Below are 8,763 nucleotides of genomic sequence, written 5' to 3'. Positions count from 1 at the left end.
TTTAACATTTCTTGTATGGCTGGTTTAGTAGTGATGAACTCTTAGTTTTTGCTTATTTGGGAAACTCTTGATTTCTCCTTCAATTCTGAATGATAACTTTGCCAGGTAGAGTATCCTTGGTTGTAGATTTTTTCCTTTCAGCACTTTAAATAAACCTGGAATGCTCTTCTGCCTGCAAATCTTTGCTGAAAAATTAGCTGATAGCCTTGTGGTGGTTCCTGTGCCTGTGACTAATTGCTTTGTTCTTGCTGCCTTTAAAATTCTCTCTTTAAACGTTTCCATTTTAATTATATCTTGGTGTGGATCTCTTTGAATTCACCTTGTTTGGGACTCTCTGTGATTCTTGGACCAGAGTATCTGTTTCCTTCCCTGAGTTGTGAAAGTTTTCACAATGATAACATCACATATATTTTTGACTCCTTTCTTTCTCTTGTCTCCTTCTGGAACCCCTATAATGTGAATGTTAATATACTTGAAGTTGTCTCAAATGTCCCTTAAACTATTCAGGCTTTTTAAATTCTTTTTTCTTTTTGCTGCTCTGGTTGGGTGATATCTACTATTTTTACTTCCAGGTCACTTATACATTCTTCTGTATCACCTAATCTGCTGTTGAGTCTTTCCAGTGTATTTTTTATTTCAGTTATTGTATTCTTCAACTCTGATTGGTTTTTTTTTAACATTTTTTAATTCTTTTAATTATTTGTTGAAACTCTCACTGTGTTACTCTACACTTTTTCTGAGATCAGGGACCATTTTTATGTTCATTATTTTAAACTATTTATCAGGTAAGTTACTTATGTTTGTTTCACTAGGGTCTTTTCCTGAGGTTTTATTTTGCTGTTTCATTTGGAACACATTACTCTATCTTTTCATTTTGTTTGATTTTCTGAGTTTGTCTCTAAGAATTAGGCAGAACATTTACCTTCCCTGGCCTTGAAGGTGTGTCCTTGTGTAGGAGCATCCTATTAGGACTGCTTGTGCCAAGTAGCCTTAGCAGGAGGGATGGAGCTAAAGTGGGCATAGCCTGGAGCTTTAAGTAGGGTGGTGGTGCTGGTGCTGGTGCTGGAGCTGTAGCCCAGCATGGGCTAGGGCTTCTCCCAGGACATGCTGAGTGCATCTGCCTTGGTGGAGTGCTGGAGCCAGAATACTGCACAGACCAAGGCTTCTCCAGGGGTGTGCTGAGGGCCACTGCCTTAGTGGGTGAGAGCCCAGTATGGGCCAGGGCTTATCTCAGAGCACATTAATGGCTGACACCTTGGCAGGGTGGCTAAAACCTGAGCATGGTGTGGGCTGGGAAGCATACTTGGCATGCTGGCTATCCACTAGTCAGGGCACTTTTGAATCTGCTGACTCTGTGCTGAGAGGCAGAGTAAGTTTTTGTGTGCGCCCTTTAACAGTGGAGTCTCAGTTTCCCTCAGCCCTCCAGTTCTCCCAGTTGTAAGCCCCACTGGATGTTAAAACCCACTAACAGGGCTCATTTTTCCAGTGTCAGTCCCCAGGGCTGGCATGCCCAATGTGGGTCTCAAACCCCTCACTTCTTAAGGAGAATGTCTGAGTTTGTGATACCCCCTCTGTTTTGTTTGTTTTTATAAATTTATTTATTTTATTTATTTTTTATTTTTGGCTGTGTTGGGTTTTTGTTGCTTTGTGCAGGCTTTCTCTAGTTGAGGAAAGTGGAGACTACTCTTCACTGCAGTGTGTGGGCTTCTCATTGCAGTGGCTTCTCTTGGTTTTACAGCATGGGTTCTAGGCTTGCAGGCTTCAGTAGTTGTGCATGGGCTTAGTTGTTCTGCTGCATGGGGAATCTTCCTGGACCAGGACTCAAACCCATGTCCCCTGCATTGGCGGTGGATTTTTAACCACTACTCCATCAGGGAAGCCCCCCCCCCTTCTGTTTTTGGATTGCCTGACAGATGTGTGGGTCCTGAATACATCACATCTTTGTCTCACCTACCCATCTTAATGTGGTTTTTTCCTTCATATTCTTAATCATAGAACAGCTGTTCTGGTAGTATTTAGGTCATTCTCAGAGAGAGAAGTTCTATATGTAGTTGAAGTTTTAGTGTGTTCCTGAGAGTAGAGGAGCTCAGGTTCTTCTTAGTCTGCCATCTTGATCAAGTTTATGTAATAGTCTAAATTCTTGTTATTGTTTCAACAATCTTCACAGCATTTTCACCAGGAGGAGATTCCATCTCAGTAAACCACTTTCTTTGCACATCCATAAGAAGCAACTCCTCATCTATTCAAGTTTTATCATGAGATTCCAGCAATTCAGTCACATCTTCAGATTCCACTTCTGATTCTAGTTCTCTTGCTATTTCTACCATATCTGCAGTTACTTCCCCTGCTGAAGTCTTGTACCCCTCAAGGTCATCCACAAGGGCTGGAATCAGCTTCTTCAAAACTCCTGTTAATGTTGATATTTTCACCTCATCCCATGAATCACAATTGTTCTTAATGGCATCTAGAATGGTGAATCATTTCCAGAAGGTTTTCAATTTACTTTGCCCAGCTCCTTTAGAGGAATAGCTATCTATGGTAGCTATAGCCTTAAAAAATGTATTTCTTAAATTATAAGACATGAAAATTGAAATTGTTTCTAAATCCATGGGCTTCAGAATGCATATTGTGTCAACAGGCATGAAAACAACATTAATCTTTTTGTACAGTACATCTCCATCAGAGCTCTTGGGTGATCAGGTACATTGTCAATGAGCAGTAGTAATTTGAAATGAACTGTTTTTTCTGAACCATAGGCCTCAACAGCAGGCTTAAAGTAATCAGTAGACCATGTTGTAAAGAGGTGTACTATTATCCAGGCTTTGTTGTTCCACTTAGAGTGTGCAAGCAGAGTAGATTTAACATAATTCTTAAGGGCCCTGAGACTTTTGGAATGGTAAATGAACACTAGCTTCAACTGAAAGTCACCTGCAACATTAGTTAACAAGAAAGTCAGCCTGTCCTTTGAAGATTTGAAACCAGGCATTGACTTCTCCTCTCTAGCTATGAAAGTCTGAGATGGCATCTTCTATCAATATTAGGCTGTTTCGTCTACACTGAAAATCTGTTGTTTAGTGTAGCCACATTTTTTAATGATCTTAGATAGATATTCTGGATAAATTGTTGCAGCTTCTACATCAGAACTTGCTGCTTCACCTTGCACTTTTATATTATGAAAACATTTTCTTCCTTAAACCTCACGAACCAACCTCTGCTAGCTTCAAACTTTTCTTCTATAGCTTCCTCACCTCTCTTAGCCTTCATAGAATTGAAGACAGTTAGGACCTTGCTCTGGATTAGGTTTTGGCTTAAGGGAAGGTTGTGACTGGTTTGATCTCTTATCAACGCCAATAAAACTTTCTCCATATCAGCAATAATGCTGATTCCCTTTCTTATCATTTGTGTGTTCACTGGAGTAGCACTTTCAATTTCCTTCAAGAACTTTTCCTTTGCATTCACAACTTGGTTAGCCATTTGGTGCAAGAGGCCTAGCTTTCAGCCTATCTCAGCTTTTGACATATCTTCCTCACTAAGCTTAATCATTTCTAGCTTTTGATTTAATGTGAAAGACATGCAACACTTCCTTTCATTTGAACATTAAGAGGCCACTGTAGGGGTATTAATTGGCCTAATTTAAATCTTGTTGTGCCTCAGGGAATAGGGATCCCCAAGGAGAGGGATAGAGATGGGGAAATGTTGGTTTGTACATCAGTCAGAAGTCACACACTTATTGATCAAGTTCACCACCTTATATGGGTGTGGTTCATGGCACCCCAAAACAATTACAATACTAACATCAAAGTTCATTGATCACAGATCACCACAACAAATATAATAACAATAAAAATTTTTTGACATTTACAAGAATTACCAAAATGTGATAGAGTGATACAAAGTGAGCAAATGCTGTTGGAAAATGGTACCCAAAGACTTGCTCAATGCAGGGTTGCCACAAAGCATCAATTTGCAAAAAATGCAGTATCTGTGAAGCACAATAAAGTAAAGAGAAATTAAATGAGGTATGCCTCTATATATTTTTAACTTACCACTGTCTACCATTATTATATGACTTCAAGTACAGTAAAAAATCTTAGAACAGTGTGTTTCCAATTTCTCATGCCCTTGGTGCTATTGTCATACATTTAAATTTTGAATATGTTATAAAATCACATTATATTACTATTTTTTCTTTAGAAAACCACTTCTATTTTACAGAAATTAAAAATAAGAAAGAATACTTACCTGGCAGGGGAGACATCATGATCACGAAGGTGGTTTTTCCAGGGTGAGGCTTATCCATTGCACTGCAGATGTGCTGACCCCTGGAATTTCCCCAAATGCAGGAAACTAAACTGTGTAATCTGTGGTAGTGAGGGACTGCATTAGCACTCTCCCCTGATTATTAGTGCTTAATGACAGAACTAACAAGGTGACCGGGGTGGTCAGTATGAAGACAGTAAGCAAACAAACATTCCATCCCATTTCTGCATTGTATCAATGGCATTTGCCTTCCTCTTCTGCACACAGCACTCAACAACCAATATCCCCAACTGCCCTATGCCTATCAGGGAGTTTGGTCTTTTTGAGCAAGAGTCTCCTCTGCCTTGCTCAGCCCTGAAATAAACCTTTCTCTGCAAAAAAAAAAAAAAAAAAAGAAAAAAAAAAAAAAAAGAAGAAAAAAAGAAAGACACCAAAAAACAAACAAAAAAATCTTACCTTAATTTTTTACGTCTTCAAGTCTTCATTTCTTTTTGTAGATGCATGTTTCTGAATGGTATATGCCTGAAGAACGTTCTTTAACATTTCCTCTAGTACATATATGATGGCAATAAATTCTCTCAACTTGAAATTATATTAAAAATTCTTCACTTTACCTTCATATTTGAAAAATATTTTCAAATTATTTCAAGTTGGTGGAGTAGAAAGATGTGCTCTCATTTCCTCTCGTGAGAGCACCAGAATCACAACTAACTGCTGAACAATCATCAAAAGGAAGACACTGGACTCACCGGAAAAGAAACCCCACATCCAAAAACAAAGGAGAAGTCACAAAGAGACAGTAGGAGGGGCACAATCACAATAAAATCAAATCCTATAACTGCTGGGTGGGTGACTCACAAACTGAGAACATTTATACCACAGAAGTCCACCCACTGGAGTGAAGTTTCTGAGCCCCACATCAGGCTTCCCAACCTGGGGGTCCAGCAACAAGAGGAGGAATTCTTAGAGAATCAGACTTTGAAGGTTAGCGGGATTTGATTGCAGGACTTTGACAGGACTGGGGGAAACAGAGACTCCATTCTTGGAGGTCACACTCAAAGTAGTGTGTGCAGCGGGACCCAGGGGAAGAAGCAGTGACTGAATGGGAGACAGAACCAGACCTACCTGCTAGTGTTCGAGGGTATCCTGCAGAGGTGGAGGAGGCTGTGGCTCACCACAGGGACAAGGACACTGGCAGAAGTTCTGGGGAGTACTCCTTGGCCTGAGCCCTCCTGGAGTCCACCATTGGCCTCACCAAAGAACCTCTAGGCTCCAGTACTGGGTCGTCTCAGGCCAAACAAACCAGGAAGGGAACCCGGCTCCACCCATTAGCAGACAAGAAGATTAACGTTTTACTGAGCTCTGCCTACCAGAGTAACACCCAGCTCTACCCACCATCAGTGCCTCCCATCGGGAAACTTGCACAAACCTCTTAGATAGCCTCATCCACCAGAGGGCAGACAGCAGAAGCAAGAAGAACTACAATCCTGCAGTCTGTGGAATAAAAACACATTCACAGAAAGATAGACAAGATGAAAAGGCAGAGGTTTATGTACCAAATGAAGGAACAAAATAAAACCACAAAAAACAGCTAAATTAAGTAGAGATAGGTAACCTTCCAGAAAACGAATTCAGAATAATGATAGTGAAGATGATTCATGACCTCAGAATAAAGAATGGAGGCAAAGATCAAGAAGATGCAAGAAATGTTTAACAAAGACCTAGAAGAATTAAAAGAACAAACACCTAGAAGAATTAAAGAAAAAACAAACACAGATGAACAATACAATAACTGAAATGAAAAATACACTAGAAGGAATCAATAGCAGAATAACTGAGGCAGAAGAACGAATCAGTGACCTGGAAGACAGAATGATGGAATTCAGGGCCATGGAACAGAATAAAGATAAAAGAATGGAAAGAATTAAAGACAGCCTAAGACACATCTGGGACAACATGAAATGTAACAATATTCACATTATAGGGGTCCCAGAAGGAGAAGACAGAGAGAAATGCTCTGAGAAAATATTTGAAGAGATTATAGTCAAAAACTTCCCTAACGTGGGAAAGGAAATAGTCACCCAAGTCCAGGAAGCGCAGAGAGCCATAAGCAGGATAAACGCAAGGAGAAACACACTAAGACACATAGTAATCAAATTGACCAAAATTAAAGACAAAGAAAAATTATTGAAAGCAACAAGGGAAAAATGACAAATAACATACAAGGGAACTCCCATAAGGTTAACGACTGATATCTCAGCAGAAACACTACAAGACAGAATGGCATATTTAAAGAGATGAAAGGGAAGGACCTGCAACCAAGATTATTCTACCCAACAAGTATCTCATTCAGATTCCATGGAGAAATCAAATGCTTTACAGACAAGCAAAAGCTAAGAGAATTTGGCACAGTCAAACCAGCTCTACAACAAATGCTAAAGGAACTTCTCTAAGTGTGAAACAAAAGACAAGAAGAGGACCTACAGAAACAAACCTCAAACAATTAAGAAAATGGTAATAGGAACATACATATTGATAATTACCTTAAATGTGAACGGATTATATGCTTCAACTAAAAGACACAGGTTTGCTGAATGGATACAAAAACAAGACTCATATATATACTGTCTACAAGAGACCCACTTCAGACTTAGGGACACATACAGACCGAAAGTGAGGGGATGGAAAACAATATCCCATGCAAATCAAAATCAAAAGAAAGCTGAGGTAGCAATACTCATATCAGATAAAATAGACTTTAAAATAAAGGATGTTACAAGAGACAAGGAAGGACACTACATAATGATCAAGGAATCAATCCAAGAAGATATAACAATTAGAAATATATATGCACCCAACCAAGGAGCACACCAATACATAAGTCAACTGCTAATAGCTGTAAAAGAGGAAACTGACAGTAACACAATAATAGTGGGGGACTTTCACACCCCACTTTAACCAATGGACAGATCATCCAAAGAGAAAATTAATAAGAAAACACAAGCTTTAACGGACACAATAGACCAGGTAGATTTAATTGATGTTTATAGGACATTCCATCCAAAAACAGCAAATTACACTTTCATCTCAAGTGTGCATGGAACATTCTCCAGGATAGATCACATCTTGTGTAAAAAACCAAGGCTCAGCAAATTTAAGAAAATTGAAATCATATCAAGCATCTTTTCGGACCACAACACTATGAGATTCGAAAATCAATAGCAGGGGAATAAAACGTAAAAAACCCCACAAACTCATGGAGGCTAAACAATACATTACTAAATAACCAAGAGATCACTGAAGAAATCAAAGAGGAAATCAGAAAATACCTAGAGAAAAATAACAATGAAAACATGATGATCAAAAACTTATGGATGCAGCAAAAGCAGTTCTAAGAAGGAAGTTTATAGCAATACAAGCCTACCTCAACAAACAAGAAAAATCTCAAATAAACAATCTAACTTTACACCTAAAGGAATTAGAGCAAGAAGAACAAAGAAAACCTAAAGTTACTAGAAGGAAAGAAATCATAGAGATCAGAGCAGAAATAAATGGAATAGATACAACAAAAATAATAGCAAAGATCAATAAAACTAAGAGCTGGTTCTTTGAGAAGATAAACAAAATTGATAAACCATTAGCCAGACTCATCAAGAAAAAAGTGGGAGAGAACTCAAATCAATAGAATTAGAAATGAAAAAGGAGAAGTTACAACAGACACTGCAGAAATACAAAGCATTCTAAGAGACTACTACAAGCAACTCTATGCCAATAAAATGGACAACCTGGAAGAAATGGACAAACTCTTAGAAGGGTATAACCTTCCAAGACTGAACCAGGAAGAAATAGAAAATATGAACAGACCAAGCACAAGTAATGAAATTGAAACTGTGATTAAAAATGTTAAAACAAACAAAAGTCCAGGACCAGATGGCTTCTCAGGTAAATTCTATCAAACATTTAGAGAAGAGCTAACACCCATCCTTCTCAAACTCTTGCAAAAAATTACAGAGGAAGGAACACACCCAAACTCATTCTATGAGACCACCATCACCCTGATACTAAAACCAGACAAAGATACTACAAAAGAAGAAAATTATAGATCAATATCACTGATGAATATATATGCAGAAATCCTCAACAAAATACTAGCAAACGGAATCCAACAACACCTTAAAAGGATCATACACCATGGTCAAGTGGGATTTATCCCAGGGATGCAAGGATTCTTTAATATATGCAAATCAATCAATGTGATACACCATATTAACAAATTGATGAGGAAAAACCATATGATAAACTCAATAGATGCATAAAAAACTTTTGACAAAATTCAACACAAATTTACCATAAAAACTCTCCAGAAAGTGGGCGTAGATGGAACATACCCAACATAATAAAGGCCATATATGACAAACTCACAGCAAACATCATTCTTAATGGTGAAAAACTGAAAGCATTTCCTCTAAGATCAGCAAGAAGACAAGGATGTACACTTTCACC

At 38.4% G+C, this 8,763-nt stretch overlaps 1 non-coding gene across 1 annotated transcript; it reads left to right on the top strand.

Moving 5' to 3' along the window:
* Positions 1–4,234: 4,234 nt before the first annotated feature.
* On the top strand, positions 4,235–4,398 carry LOC132413451 (U1 spliceosomal RNA). The gene has a single exon (XR_009516743.1). It is a non-coding gene; the product is annotated as a U1 spliceosomal RNA (small nuclear RNA).
* The last annotated feature ends 4,365 nt before the right edge of the window (positions 4,399–8,763 follow it).

The sequence above is a fragment of the Delphinus delphis genome, chromosome 17 (genome assembly GCF_949987515.2).
Source record: "Delphinus delphis chromosome 17, mDelDel1.2, whole genome shotgun sequence".
NCBI lineage: Eukaryota > Metazoa > Chordata > Mammalia > Artiodactyla > Delphinidae > Delphinus > Delphinus delphis.
The sequence above is the reverse complement of the archived record's forward strand: the minus strand, read 5'-3'. Positions and strand labels throughout refer to the sequence as shown.